Source organism: Eretmochelys imbricata, chromosome 1, assembly GCF_965152235.1.
Source record: "Eretmochelys imbricata isolate rEreImb1 chromosome 1, rEreImb1.hap1, whole genome shotgun sequence".
NCBI lineage: Eukaryota > Metazoa > Chordata > Testudines > Cheloniidae > Eretmochelys > Eretmochelys imbricata.
In genome coordinates, this window is record NC_135572.1 from 49,840,672 (window position 1) to 49,855,946 (window position 15,275).

The following is a 15,275-nucleotide window of genomic DNA, read 5'->3' on the forward strand; positions in this document are numbered from 1 at the left end:
TCAGGAAGATACTTGATTAAGCAGATAGCAGTTTCTGTATATACTTCTTACACCAATCCTTACTGGGCATAATGCTGTCCTGCAGAGAGAGGAGGATAAAACCCCTTAAGGTTTATAGTTCCTCTTTTGTTGATGCCCACTGTGGGCTGTGAATAATACTATATACCTTCACTGTTTGAACAGCAGTTCTTCAGTTGAAGCAGTGTCACATCTAAAGACATTTTAATGAGAGGAAGGAAAAATGTACTCTTTTCATCTAAATAGTTTGTCTGAATCAGTATGAAACATATGTATATTTACACACTAAACCATACTGGTTCAACTTCTGTAAAGTGTTCTGTTTTAGTCTAGGTCTGGGAACTTGTCAGTCTGGAGTGATGATTATTTTTTTTTTTTACAATCAGGTTATGATTCCTTGACTGTAGATTCATCTTTTAGTGGGAAACTTTAAGCCAGATCAGACCAAAGCACTGTTGATAACCAGCTAACCCAAGTAGGAATTTAACAAGACCCAAAGTAAGATTTCCTTGAAAGACTGAGTTATAAAGTTGTTTGGCTTTGGTTAATGATATTGCTTCGGACCTGAATGGTCCATCCCTCTCTTTCCCACGACTGTAAAGTTGCCAAAGGGCTGTGCATTCTTTGAAGAAGAGGAAATAAAAAGAATGGGGAATCGGAGAACAAGGGAAGAAATTCTGGATTGAGGTAGCGGAAGAGATTGGCAGAAAAATACATGGGGTTGAGAAGGAACTGGGTAATAAATGTTACAAACCTGGTTGAGGTCCCCTTGTATCCAAACAGTGGATCTGAGGGCTTTTAAGCTCCCCTTAGTTAATGGTAGGCTTTAGCCACTGAGGCTACGGCTACGCTACTAGTTAGGGTTGTGATTCCCAGCTTGTATAGTGATATTCCATACTAGCTTTCATCTGAGCAAGCACACTAAAAATAGTGGCGTAGCTGTGGTACAGCAGTCAGTGTGGTGGCATGAGCTGGCTGCCCTGAGTACACAGGCACCTGAACCATGCAGGTATGTGCTCAGGGTGGCTAGCCTGGGCTGCTGCAGCTACACTACTGTTTTTTAGCCTGCTAGCGCATATGAGAGTATGTGTATGTCAGCTGGGAATTACACTCCTTGTTTGTGATGTAGACACAGTCTGTCTTTGGCACCGGCCTGTCCAGCATGCTCTCTGGGTATGGACTCTGTCTGGTACCTCTTCTGGAAGTGGGACCCCATGATCAGTGCTCACCTACCAAGACATCTCAGTAGTGTAAGGACACGCTTTCCCAGAACTCCACCCTTCTGGGCACTGTGGTTTATAGCAACTTCATGGACATGTGATAGTTGAAGGAAATAGATACAGGCTTTGGAAAATAATTTCTAAAATCACTTTTCTTCACTTTAGACAGCACAAGAGATATAAAGATCCATGGAAAATAAGAAACTCCTGTACACCATTTCTGCCTCAGTTTCCTCCTCACTCTTGAGTATTCTTTGGGATTTGGGTCAGTGTCCTTTCAGGGTTCCAAGTCCACTCTGTTGAAGCACGCTTCTTCAGCTCAGACCTTCTCCTCCAAAATCATGGAGTCTCTCTGACCTCTGCAGTCTGCTTCCTTCAGATTAATTTACATTTGTTCAGATTAACTGTTATATTTGTCATGATGTTAAAAAATAAATGATGCATTTCTTACTAGATTAATTTCTTACTTGTGATTTGTGTAAAAACTCTGTATGGATGGAAATTCCATTCAATTCACCGGCACAGCACTTAGTTTTTTAATTAAATAAAACTACCGTATATACTCGTTCGTTAACCCATTCGTTTATAAGCCGACCCCCCCAAAATGGATAGGTAAAAATAGTAAAAACTGTATGACCCTTTCATAAGCTGATCCTATATTTCAGGGGTTGGCAAACTTTGGCTCCTGGCCCATCAGGGTAAGCCTCTGGCGGGTCGGGATGTTTTTTTTACCTGGAGTGTTCACAGGCACGGAGCCCTCTCAGTTCCCTGTGGCTGCGGCTCGCCGTTCCCAGCCAATGGGAACGGCAAACCATGGCCATGGGGAACTGAGGGGCTCCATGCCTGTGAATGCTCCAGTAAACAAATTGACAATGTATTAGATATTCAAGGCAAAGATTTAATAGAGTTTGAAATCATCAAATTTTGGTGTAGACCAGTTTATAAGCTGATCTCTGCTCTTTGATGCGTCACTTTTTTACAAAAAATATTCGGCTTATGAACGAGTATATACGGTACCTTAAATGTGCTGGGTGCATAAGAAAAAAAGTTTATCAAAACAAATTTTGCATTTATAACGTTTATTAAAGGAAGTATTTAGTAGTTAATGGAACTGATTTCTGATGACCATATCTTTCAATATTTTAAAACTAGTAGGTCATGTCCCCTTGCACGTAGTTTGTATTCATAGCTTAGAAATGGAAAAACTTTTTCCTGCTTTTTTTTTCAACTCCTAGTTTAACTTTGCATTAATTAGTCATTGAGTTGAAGTAGCTGAATAAACTGAAATTAAGACAATATTCTTTCTGCAACTGCAGAAGAGGCTGCTATCAAAAGCTGGTATAATACTTCAGCAAACTCTGGTTACAGGTGATTGGCCAGTGACTTCCATTTTTTCAGTGGTTTGACTTTAAAACTTGGCAGCAAATGTACTGCTTGCTATTTTTTGTATTTAATTAAAATGGTTTTAACAAGGTTAGGCCTTAACATATGCTGTCAATTACCATTTTTTAAAATAACTATTTATAATTAAATCTGAATTTTAATTTAAAGAAATAATTATTGGTTTTTATCCATTCTGGTTCTCAGCCTCTGTTTTTAAAGGGCTGTACCTCAGTCTTTGTTCCCTTCCTGGGGAAGTTCTACTGCTCCTCTCCTTCCCTGCAGACAAGCTGGGTTTAACTGATTCTTTTAGGTTTCAGCCTTCCCATTTGTTTGGGCAAAATCTGTTCAGGTTTTGATGGTCTTTAACAACCATCCTGTTCAGAGACAGACACTCAGGCGCGCCACTTAGGCAGGGATATGGTGCAGATGATAACACCTAGCTCTTGTACAGCAGTTATCAGTAGATTTTAGGGCATGGCTACACTTGCAGATGTAGAGCGCTTTGAGTTAACCTGCCTTTGGAGAGCGCAGTAGGGAAAGAGCTGCAATCTGTCCAGACTGACAGCTGCAAGCGCACTGGCGTGGCCACATTTGTGACACTTGAAGCGGCATTGGGAGCGGTGCATTATGGGCAGCTATCCCACAGAGCATCCCTTCCCATTCTGGTGCTGTGGCTTGTGGGAAGGGGGTGGGAGGTGCAGGGCATTCTGAGTCCTGTCCCAAGGCCCCGTGATGCATCAGCAACCCCTGTGCTTCTGTCCACATTTGGCGTCATCTTTCATCGGTTTTTGTACTGCGCTCTCTTCCCTTTCGGTCTGCGGGAATGGAGCCCGAACTGCTGAGGAGTATGCTGACAAGTTTCTCCAGCACGTCACGTTTGGCAGTCGTTACTCCTTATGATCCAAAGTGACAGTGAGGACTCAGATGATATCGACACCAGTAACGCATATGACACGAGTTTGCTTGTGGCATTCACGGACATGCTCACCGCTGTGGAACGCTGCTTTTGGGCCTGGGAAACAAGCAATGAGTGGTGGGATCACATCGTCATGCAAGTCCAGGATGACAACAGTGGCTGCAGAACTTTCGGATGAGAAAAGCCACTTTCATGGGAGTGTGTGAGGAGCTCGCCCCCACCCTGCAGCGCAAGGACATGAGATTGCTAGCTGCCCTGACGGTGGAGAAGCGGGTGGCTATTGCAATCTGGAAGCTGGCAACTCCAGACAGCTACCGATTGGTCGCTAACCAGTTTGGAGTGGGAAAGTCGACTGTTGGAATCGTGTTGATGCAAGTTTGCAGGGCCATCAATCGCATCCTGCTCAGAAGAACCGTGACTCAGGGTAACGTGCATGACATTGTGGATGGCTTTGCACAAATGGGTTTCCCTAACTGCGGAGGGGTGATAGATGGCACACATTCCAATTCTGGCACCAGCCCACCTAGCCTCCGAGTACGTTAATCAGAAGGGGTACTTCTCTATGGTTCTCCAGGTGCTTGTGGATCATCGTGGGTGTTTCATTGACATTAATGACGGTTAGTCACCTGAGGGCAGGGCAGTAGAGTTCAAAGTGATGACCAGAGTGGCTAGAACAGACATGGGACACTTCTGGAGGCCGATCAGAGCGCACTAACAGACCCAGGCGTTCACACTGGCGCTGCGGCGCTCCAGTGGGGGCGCACAAAAGGTTATTCCACTTGCCAAGGTGGAGTACCAGGAGCGCTCTAGCCGCGGAGTCAGAGCGCTGTATGTGCCTTGCCAGTGTGGACGGAGAGTGAGCTAGTGTGCCCAGGATTCCTTTAATGCACTCTAACTTGCAAGTGTAGCCAAGCCCTTAGAGTGCTTTACAAAGGTGATCAATATCAAATTGGGAAAGTGAGGTGCAGGGAAGGAAGTGACTTGCCCAAGGTCATCCAGTAGACCATTGTCAGAGCCAGGAATTGAACCCAGGTCTCTAGTGCCTTGGTCCAGTGCTCTGTCTAGTAAACTGACTGCCATATAGTCATAAGGACTTAAACATATGGAGAACACAATCTAAAACATAATTAATAAATTGTACAGAGACAGATTCCTCAAATTATTACAGTAAATAAGAAAGAGCAAGTAATTTTATTTTTAAGGGGATATGTATGGTTCCACATGGTTTTGGGGAAAGGTAGGAGGAAGAGAATTTCTGTAGTTTTTTCAATCATCAATTCAATGAACTGTTTGGGATGGATTGATAAACCAAAAGAAATGTGTGTAAAACCCTTTGTTTTGAACTACAATACAGTCCTGATTTTACAGTTTTATGTATGACCAGATATATGAACCATTTTTCCTGTTGGGGGTGTGGGTGTGTGTGTGTGGGAAAATCACATAATGCTGGTGATGTTGATGAAAAACAATTTGACATCCCTTCACGTTCCAGTGCCTTCAAACCTCATTGCAAAGCAATTTCCAATGCTCTAAAAGAGAAGGCAAAGGATGCAGGGACCATATCTTCTGTAATGTTATGTTCAGTTTTATGAACTTTTTGATTTTTATTAACGTCCCCAATTAGTTCGTAAAATAGGGGTTCTACTACACTCCACTCCAAATCAAATCTGAAAGTGAAAATCATCAAGCAGAAATGAAACTAAATAATCTTCTCTTGGTCTAAACACTTGCGTTTTCATCTGTTGGCACAATAGGTAAGCACAGTGGAACCCATCTGGTCTTCTTGCAAATAGAGATATCAGGATTTGGAGAACCCAGTCAGAGATTCAGCACCTCCTGTGTACTGTGGATTGCAGTGGTTTCCCACACCACATTATTTGGTGAATTTAGAAATTGAAGCATGGCCAATGGATCTCCAGATCTGCCGCCTATCCCTTTGGAGAAGATAGATGCCCCAGGGTTATCTGAAGCTGTAAGGCTGGAGTAGTAGCTGTAAAGTGCTTCCCTCTACTGATCCATACCCTGGGTTGGAGAATTACATGCAAATCTGTTCCATGACCTTCTTTCCTCCCCCATGTCTTATAGCTTTTTTATGCAGCATTTGCAGTTATATTTTCTACTAATCTTAATACATGTTTTGAACATATGTGCACAGTTATGTGCTGCAAGTACTTTGCATATTTAAGCACATCTCCCTTGTTCAAATATTGGTGAATAAGAATGCTATACAAAGATGCTTAAACTTCTTTTAAAAATTTCTCTGTTATTTTAAACCATTATTTCTGGTTCTGGATCCAGAGGGTAGCACCTTCCCTGTGCAAATTCAGTAAGAGTTGTGATCACTAAATATCTGCCTTCTGTTGCCCTTCAGCATGGCAGCCCCTAAACCAGTAAAATTTATATTCAGTGCAGAACTAAATAATAAAATCCCCTGTTCACTTGAAGGGTGAATATTCCCTCGACCATCGGCATGTTAACATAGGGGTTGTGAGAAAGCCCAGAGGAGATAACAATTACCTTTGCTTTCTTTAAGGGAGGAGTTTAAAACTGTTGTAATGGATGGTAAAGGTTGAGAACCACAGCCCTGAAACTTATTTTGTCAGTTTGTCTGGATAGTAGAAAAGGCATTAAGTGTTGGTAGTAGTAAGTGAACTGATTGAGGACTTCATCATAGGAAGCAGCACAGAAGAAATGAGTTCTGAGCTCCCTTTTCAAGGATGGAATCAGTAAAGCAGCAAGAGAGTTAGACCTTGTGTTCTAGTTACTAATCTAGTGTCTGAGGTGCACCTGTCCTCAAGAGTCCAAAAAAGAGACTACTGACGGCAAAGACTTTTAAAACTATGCTGTTAAACGTGACATCGAGGTCAAGGATGATAGAATAGTCTTCAACTATGGAGGGGATTGAAGTCACATTTGAATGGACCAAGAATACTTCAGAGAGTTTGTTGGAGCGATTAAGCTTTTTCCCAGCATTTGCTGAAGCAGGGTAGTTTATGGTAGGCTTGACAAGCTGGTCAATTGATTTGTCAAATAATGTCCAGTAATTGATCACCTATTTGTCCACAGTCAAATATGTCAGGAACAAATACTCTGATGTAGGCAGCAGCCCACCTTTGAATTGCATGATGATGTCTTTTTTTTTTTTGAGTTTCATTTAATGGTTTCACATTTTTTTAGTTAAAATAACTCTGCTAAAAATTTGTTCTTTGTAATTTGCTGCCAGCATTTAAGGGTAAGCCGATTGGAGACCATAAAGTCTTACTCTTTTTTGTTACTGTTACTGTTCTAATAAATTAATGCTTTAAAATATTTTACCGTTTTTCACATTATTTGGCAATATATGACCAGTCAGTTGACCAGTTATTTTTGGACTGGTCAAATGCCCAACCCTAATATTTGGCATTTTTTCGTAAGACTTTTCTTCTAAACTGTATCAGCCATCTCCCTAAGAGTACTTGTTTTGAAGAGGGAAGACTTCCATGTCATATGCCATTGACTTATGGACAGCAGAGAACACTTGGCAAGTGCCTTGTTTGTTTGAGTAATCTGTGATGTAAAGCCGAAGTGTAAGTGTTAGAAAGAAGGTTGTATGTGCTTCATATGGGAAATTCATTGCAAGTAATTTACTATTAACTGAAGAACATGAACTAGGTACCCTTTTGAGTGCTAAATCAGAGTCTGCATGAGGCAGTGAACGCAGCACATTAGAGCACTTCACAAATCATATCCCCGTGTAGACAAGCCCTTAAAATTACTCCCCTTTATAAACCTCTAAAATGATTAGAGGTAACCGTGTCCATGTGTTACAAACATCTTAAGTGAAATAGTTGTAAAAATAGTTTAACAGGGTGGATTTTTTGTATTGGTAGTTTTGGGATTTGGGATTTTAAATAATGTGTGATGTAAAGTCAGCCAATAGAAACAGAAAGATAAACTTGCATGAAATGTAAAATTGATCCTTTTCCTTTATCTTTCCTTTATCTCTAGGATAAAGTTTCCTTTATCTCTGGGAAAGTTTTCATACAAGAGTAGCAGAAGGGAGGAGAGCTTCATTTTTCTTCTGGGTTTATATTACAGTGAAATATGTATTGGATCTTTGAAAAAGTGCTCTCATTAGTTGGCTTCATATATATTAGGAGATGTTCATATTTTAATATCGCCACAATTCATTGAAGCACCGTGTGATGGGTCGGTCTTAAACTTACTAAAGTGAAGAATGTTGAGCCATGTAAACTGCCATCCAAACAGAAATAATAATCTGCATGTCACTGAATTGTGTTTTGAGACCTGTCTGTAAGGCATGGATCACTGACTTGAGATACAGTAATGGTACTTACTAATCCATTAAATCTATCATGTCAGTACAAATGCTCCCCGACTTACGCAATCATTCTGTTCCGGATCGCCTTGTGTAAGTCGAATTTGCGTAAGTCGGAAACGTATACCCGACCATTGTGCCCTCCCAAAACCAAAAAAAGTCCTATTTCTAGCTTACGGAACTTTTTCCGTAAGTGCAGATTTGCGTAAATTGCGTCTTGTGTAACCCGGGGAGCATCTGTATTTAGTATATGTGACCCATAATCCATGTTTTATTTACACATAAGCACACAGCAAAATTGGTGTTTTTTACTCTTACATATGGAAGAGCAAGGAACAATATTCTACAAATATTCGTAAAAATAGTGTATGTGTAGGGCACCTTTTGGTAACCTGGCTATTTTAAAATAGCTGTGTGTGTTTGGGTTTTTTTTTTAAACATAATTGGATGACTCTGGGGTCTTCGTAATTATTTACAGAACCATTAGCTTTCAGATTACCAATTTGAATCTGTCCTAGGTTGGCAGTGACAGGCATTACTACTTGATGTTTCTGCTAAGGGTAATGAGTTGTATTCAATCCAGCCCCCTGTGGATAACCGTAATTTTGCATTAAATGTGGTTTTAAATGTAATTTTCTTCACACAGAGGTAGAGTGAAATGCTATGACACTTGTGTGCATGCATTTGGACCAATTGATAGTTTCCTTTGAAAGCTAAATTGTTATAAGTATTACTAAAGTACTTACCACCAAAGATTGAAATTTTTCATATCAACTAGGCACAGTGACTAAGTCTGCTAGTTTAAATGAGAAATACCTGCTCTGCTGCACTTCTGCAATGTAAAGGAATAAAACAGTTGTGTACTTTGTACTGTATTTAGTTGTAGCAGTGTTAAATCACCTTCTGTTTAATAAAAATTTAGCTTACATGCTCTCCCTGCTTTTCACATTTTTTATCCTCTCTGGCTTCACTCCACTTTTATTTTCATATAATTGTTTTTGGTGTGTTCCCTCTCTTCCTTCTCTTTTCCTACACGTTTGTTTTTTTATCGTTTTCCTCTGTTTACTGTCTCTCCCATTTCTTCCCCCAAAGTGTGTACCATACTTAAAAAAAAAAAGTCAATCTCTTCTTCTCTTGGCCACTTCACCTACATGTACCAATTTCCTCACATATACCCACACGTTCACATCTGGTTCCCCATATCCTCCAATTCAAAACTGCAAGGACTGTGTGCTACCTGGTTTTGACTTGCAGGGGAAGAGAAACAGCATCTGGGCCCTCTACTTATCTTCCACCCTCTCCCTAACATAATTCATATCTAAATTGATGTTGAATTTGCCGGGGTTGACTTTGCTGTCCTGAGCATTTTTAGTTTACCATGTAGATGATTAATTTTTCTTGGCTAGTTTAAGAGCTCATGAACTTGGAAAAAAAATGGAACCTATGCCAAGTTTTTGGCACATGTAAAAGTATGCCGTACTTTTACTTGTATTTTTAATCTAGGATTTTAGAGAGGTGATTTGAGGGAAGAGATGTGAAGATACAAACCCAAGTTACGTCTGAACCGTTATTTTTCTTCAAATTTATATTTTAAAAAATCATAGGAGTCTATCTTGTGCTATGGGTACATCTCCTATTTTAATTTTGAGAGCCCTATTCACTGGTATACTCTGGCTGTTTTACGCCATTAGAGTTTAGAACTGCTTTGCATCAGCAGAACAGTGGAAATCAGCCAGGATGTACACCGCACATTCACCTTTCAACTATCCTTCGCATTCCCCTAGGTCCACACACGTTGCTTGTTCTACCTCCCTCCTGGCCTCCTGTTGAGTGGTGGTCTTTTGCTATTGCTTTTCATATCTGGAAATGTATCTGTCAGCAGATTCTGATGTATAAAATCTTCTCTCAGAGAAACTTGCAAAGATTTGCTCTTTCAAAATGTCTGTTTTCATTGTTTTCAATGGGACTGAGGCCTTAGGGCACGTCTTCACTGGCAATGTTAAAGCGTTGCTGCGGGAGTGCTTTAACTTGGCTTGTGTAGTTCAACATAGCGCTGGGAGAGAGCTCTCAGCGCTCTAAGGGCGTGGCTACACTGAAAACTTCAAAGTGCTGCCGCAGGAGCGCTCCCGCAGCAGCACTTTGAATTGCGAGTGTGGTTGCGCGTGCGCACTGGGAGAGAGCTCTCCCAGCGCTCCTGGTACTCACCTCCACAAGGGGATTAGCTCAGAGCACTGGGAGCGCAGCTTCCAGCACTCCAAGCCTGTCCACACTAGCGCTTGAAAGCGCTCAGATTGCTGTGCTCAGGGGGGGTGACTTTTCACACCCCTGAGCCAGCAAGTTAGAGTGCTATAAAATGCAAGTGTAGACAAACCCTAAAAAACCCACCTCCATGAGGGGAATAGCTACCAGCGCTCGTGCACTGTCCACACTGGCACTTTACAGCTTTGAAACTTGCTGCGCTCAGGAGGTGTTTTTTCACACCCATGAGCAAGAAAATTGCAGCACTGTAAAGTGCCAGTGTAGACAAGCCCTTAGAATGCCCTCTGTGAGGTGCAGGTGAATGAAGGGAATGGCCATCTTTTATAGTAGCCTACCTTCTAGCCTCATTCCCATTTAGATAAATAGCAGCAGATCTTAACCATGAAAGAGGGTAGTCTGTTGTAGAATTCTCTGGTGTCGAACAATATTCTTCAGCCTCTGCTAAAGAATGGCAAAAAACAAAACAAAAACACTGTTAACCCTAAAACAATTCATATGTAGCCTATGAGCACAAAGTTTCAGTGAATTTTAAAAAAAGGAGTACTTGTGGGACCTTAGAGACTAACCAATTTATTTGAGCATAAGCTTTCGTGAGCTACAGCTCACTTCATCGGATGCATACTGTGGAAAGTGTAGAAGATCTTTTTATATACACACACACACACAGCATGAAAAAATACCTCCTCCTACCCCACTCTCCTGCTGGTAATAGCTTATCTAAAGTGACCACTCTCCTTACAATGTGTATGATAATCAAGGGGACCATTTCCAGCACAAATCCATGGTTTAACAAGAACATCTGGGGCGGGGGGGGGGGCGGGGTGGTGGTGGTAGGAAGAAACAAGGGGAAATAGGTTACCTTGCATAATGACTTAGCCACTCCCAGTCTCTATTCAAGCCTAAGATAATTATATCCAATTTGCAAATGAATTCCAATTCAACAGTTTCACGCTGGAGTCTGGATTTGAAGTTTTTTTGTTGTAATATAGCAACTTTCATGTCTGTAATCGCGTGACCAGAGAGATTGAAGTGTTCTCCAACTGGTTTATGAATGTTATAATTCTTGACATCTGATTTGACCTGTGATGGTGTCCCCTGAATAGATATGTTCTGTTATTTTCTTTGTTATAATACCCACCTGTGGAAATGAAGAAACAGATTGATAGAGCCAGAAGAGTTCCCAGAAGTCACCTACTACAGGACAGGCCTAACAAAGAAAATAACAGAATGCCACTAGCCGTCACCTTCAGCCCCCAACTAAAACCCCTCCAACGCATTATTAAGCATCTACAACCTATCCTGAAGGATGACCAAACACTCTCACAAATCTTGGGAGACAGGCCAGTCCTTGCCTACAGACAGCCCCCCAACCTGAAGCAAATACTCACCAGCAACCACATACCACACAACAGAACCACTAACCCAGAAACCTATCCTTGCAACAAAGCCCGTTGCCAGCTGTGCCCACATATCTATTCAGGGGACACCATCACAGGGCCTAACAACATCAGCCACACTGTCAGAGGTTCGTTCACCTGCACATCCACCAATGTGATATATGCCATCATGTGCCAGCAATGCCCCTCTGCCATGTACATTGGTCAGACTGGACAGTCTCTACGTAAAAGAATAAATGGACACAAATCAGATGTCAAGAATTATAACATTCATAAACCAGTCGGCGAACACTTCAATCTCTCTGGTCACGCGATTACAGACATGAAAGTTGCTATATTACAACAAAAAAAACTTCAAATCCAGACTCCAGCGAGAAACTGTTGAATTGGAATTCATTTGCAAATTGGATACAATTAACTTAAGTTACCTTGCATAATGACTTAGCCACTGCCAGTCTCTCTTCAGGCCTATTTCCCCTTGTCTTTTCCTACCCCCCCCCCCCCCGACATTCTTGTTAAACCCTGGATTTGTGCTGGAAATGGCCCACCTTGGTGGTTATACACATTGTAAGGAGAATGGTCACTTTAGATAAGCTATTACCAGCAGGAGAGTGGGGTGGGAGGAGGTATTTTTTCATGCTTTGTGTGTATATAAAAAGATCTTCTACACTTTCCACAGTATTCATCCGATGAAGTGAGCTGTAGCTCACGAAAGCTTATGCTCAAATAAATTGGTTAGTCTCTAAGGTGCTACAAGTACTCCTTTTCTTTTTGCGAATACAGACTAACACAGCTGTTACTCTGAAACCAGTGAACTTTAACTTTATGGGAAGTTAAAAGGTCTGACACTTACCCATTTTAAACTTAATTTTTAACTCATCAGTGAACATATTTACTTATAAATTCTAAGAAAATTCAAAAATGCTATAATTTTGGGGAGGACACACTGTATTTTTCATACAGAGAGAGAGAGGGAGTGTGTGTTAATCTCTGTTTAGGTGAAAAACTCAGCTCAGCCTTAACTGTAGAATCCTAACACCTCCATAAGGACTAATACACAGATATCCACCAAACTCCTCCAACTCTTAGCTTATTCCCTCCTCAAGACTGAAAGGGTGAAAAAAGGTGAGCTTTTCAGTGTGCCAAGAAAGTTAACATCTGGGGTCTGGCAAACCACTGGTGGGGAGACCAAATTCCACTGTTAAGGACCCCAATGGTGAATACCTTTTAGCAGCTCATTCTCACTTTTTATATTGAGGTTCCAATATGAATGCTTCTTTTGATCTCAGGTGTGACAGCATGGCCTGGGGAAAGAGGTGAGCTCTTGAGTAACCTGGTTCCAAACAATATACAATTTTTGGCCGTGGTTACAAAGGCCTTATACTCAACTCCACAGCCTTTTTCTATATGTAATGCATTAACTTTTTTGAAAGTTGCATCCCATAATTCCAACATTTCATGGAATGTACTAGGCATCAGTGGCCACTGACCAGAACCCTTTTGGTTTTGAGAAAACTGGAAAACAAAGGAGAAAAGTGCAGAACAAGTGGAGTCCCTTCCATCCGATTAACACAGCCATAGTGGCTTCAAGCACCTCTACAATTATCTGTAGATCAAACAGTTGTTTGATGGCACCCATTAATGCATTCTGCATAACAGTATCTTTGCTTATCCTGTCAATAGAGTTAACATGTTGACATTCTGAATGACATAACAGCCAGACAGAAGAATAATGGTGGTGGGGGAGAGAGTAAGGGGGGGGGGGAATAGGGGTGTGCACACAGCTCTTGGCATGTGGGGAGAGGGGTAGAATGAGGGACACTAGAATGGGAGGGGGCCTCTGGTATGGAACAAGGTTGTACAAACCCTCTGCCATAGGAGGAGAGAGAATGAGGGACCTTGGAGTGGGTGGATAGGGAGTTGGGGGGACGCAGAACCCCAGGTGGGGTGGAGATAGGGGAACCCTTGTATGGGGAGAAGGGAAAATAGGGATTCACAGAGACCACTTGTCAGTGATGGTGGGGAAAATGGTTATCCTTTAGACAATTCTGCTCATCCGTGTTCCCTCTAATTTTTGACAGGCCGTGTGTGCAAAAAATTGCTTCTGCGCACATTTTTGTGCGCGTGGTGTTTTGCTATGTGCATGGGGTTTAGGATCTGTGCACACCGGCACACACAGCTTAGAGGGAACAGTGCTGCTCATACATCTCTGGCTTTCTGTAGGTGCTAGTCAGGTCTCTGTCCTTGTCCCCTTCTCTTCTTCCTCTGTACCTTCTCTGAATAATCTGATATGCTACCATTTCTATGCTGGTGACTCACAGATCTACCTCTCTACTCCATACCTGTCTCCTTCTGTCCAGACTGAAATATTGGCTTCTTTCTCTGACTTCTCCTTATAAATGTCTTGCTATCAGCTCCAACTAAACATGACTAAAAACAGAGCTCCCAATCTTCCTCCTCAAGCCCTCCCCACCACCACCTTTTTTGATCACTGAGGACAACACCACGAACCTGCCTGTCACTCAGGTCTAATCTGGGCCTCCTGTTCGACTGGGACCTCTATCTAGATCCTCCTATCCAGGCTATGTTTACATCTTGCTGATTCTTTCTGCATAACACCTCTAAGATATGGCCCTTACCCATCCACACAATTAAAACTTGACCACACTTTCATCATCATACATTTTGATTCCTGCAATATACTTGTCTTGGACTTTGACAGTCTTCTCTGCTCATAATCATTCAGAGTGCTGCTGAAAGATCATTTCCCTAGCCCATTGCTTTGACCTTGTCATCCCTCTCTTTGCAGCCTCCAGTGGCTCCCCCTTGGTTATTACATCAAGTATAAGATGCTTATCTTCACTTTCAGGGCCCTTCACATCAATCCCCACCCTACCTATCTCTCATTTGCATCAAGCTGTTGATGCCTGCCTCCAGTTGCCCCATGATGTCAGTCTCCATTGCCCACTTGTTTAAATTTTCAAACAAGTATCTTTTTTTTCTTTCTCCCATGCTGACTCTAACGCTGGGGAGGTGAGTCCTGTAAACATCCGCTATCTCATTCTCCTTCAAATCCCTCCTCAAAACTCTTTAACCATGATGTCTACAAAAATCTTGAGGTTGATTGGGCTGCTGATGTGCTGTGACCACTGCCAGTCACAAATGTTGTCTCATTGTTTCCTTGTACTCTTCCTGTTGTCTCTTGCATGTGCTCAGATTGTGAACTCCTTGCGGCGAGGACTTTTTTGTTCAGTGTTTGTACAGCAGTGGGGTTCTTGTCCATGAGTAGAGCTTCTGTGGTCTGTGGTAATTCAAATAATAAAGATAAGCATCACTTCACTGCAGATATTAAAGGTTGTAAAAGTCTGCTGATGTGTAGCTCCTCTCCTGTTTTCCCTGGGCTTCTTATAGGTGGTTCCCTGGAAGTGCTGCTGGAGTAGTTCTAGTCAATATGTTTCTGGGGGCTAAAAGGGAATCTTGGGCCTGTTGCCCCAAAGTTTGGAGCAGGGTCAAGGGAGAAAGCTCCCAATTGGCCTGTCCTCTTCCCTTCTCCTGCTGTTGCTAGTGCCCATGCTCCTGCTACATTTCAGAGTTTTTCCACATCTCTTCTAGGATGGGAGACGAGGGTTCTTGCATACAATTGGCAAATTATAAGTAAAATTTTCAAAAGGTACCTAAGTGAGTTAGTCTCCTAAATCACTTAAATGCTTTGGAAAATTTTACCCAGCATCTTTAAGTTGTTTACTTCTGTTTTTCTAACTATT

General features: G+C 41.9%; 1 protein-coding gene across 2 annotated transcripts in view; it reads left to right on the forward strand.

Annotated features, from left to right (window-relative positions):
• PDS5B (PDS5 cohesin associated factor B) overlaps positions 1–15,275 on the forward strand; it is a 268,672-nt gene that overhangs the window by 29,536 nt on the left and 223,861 nt on the right. The window lies entirely within an intron of this gene.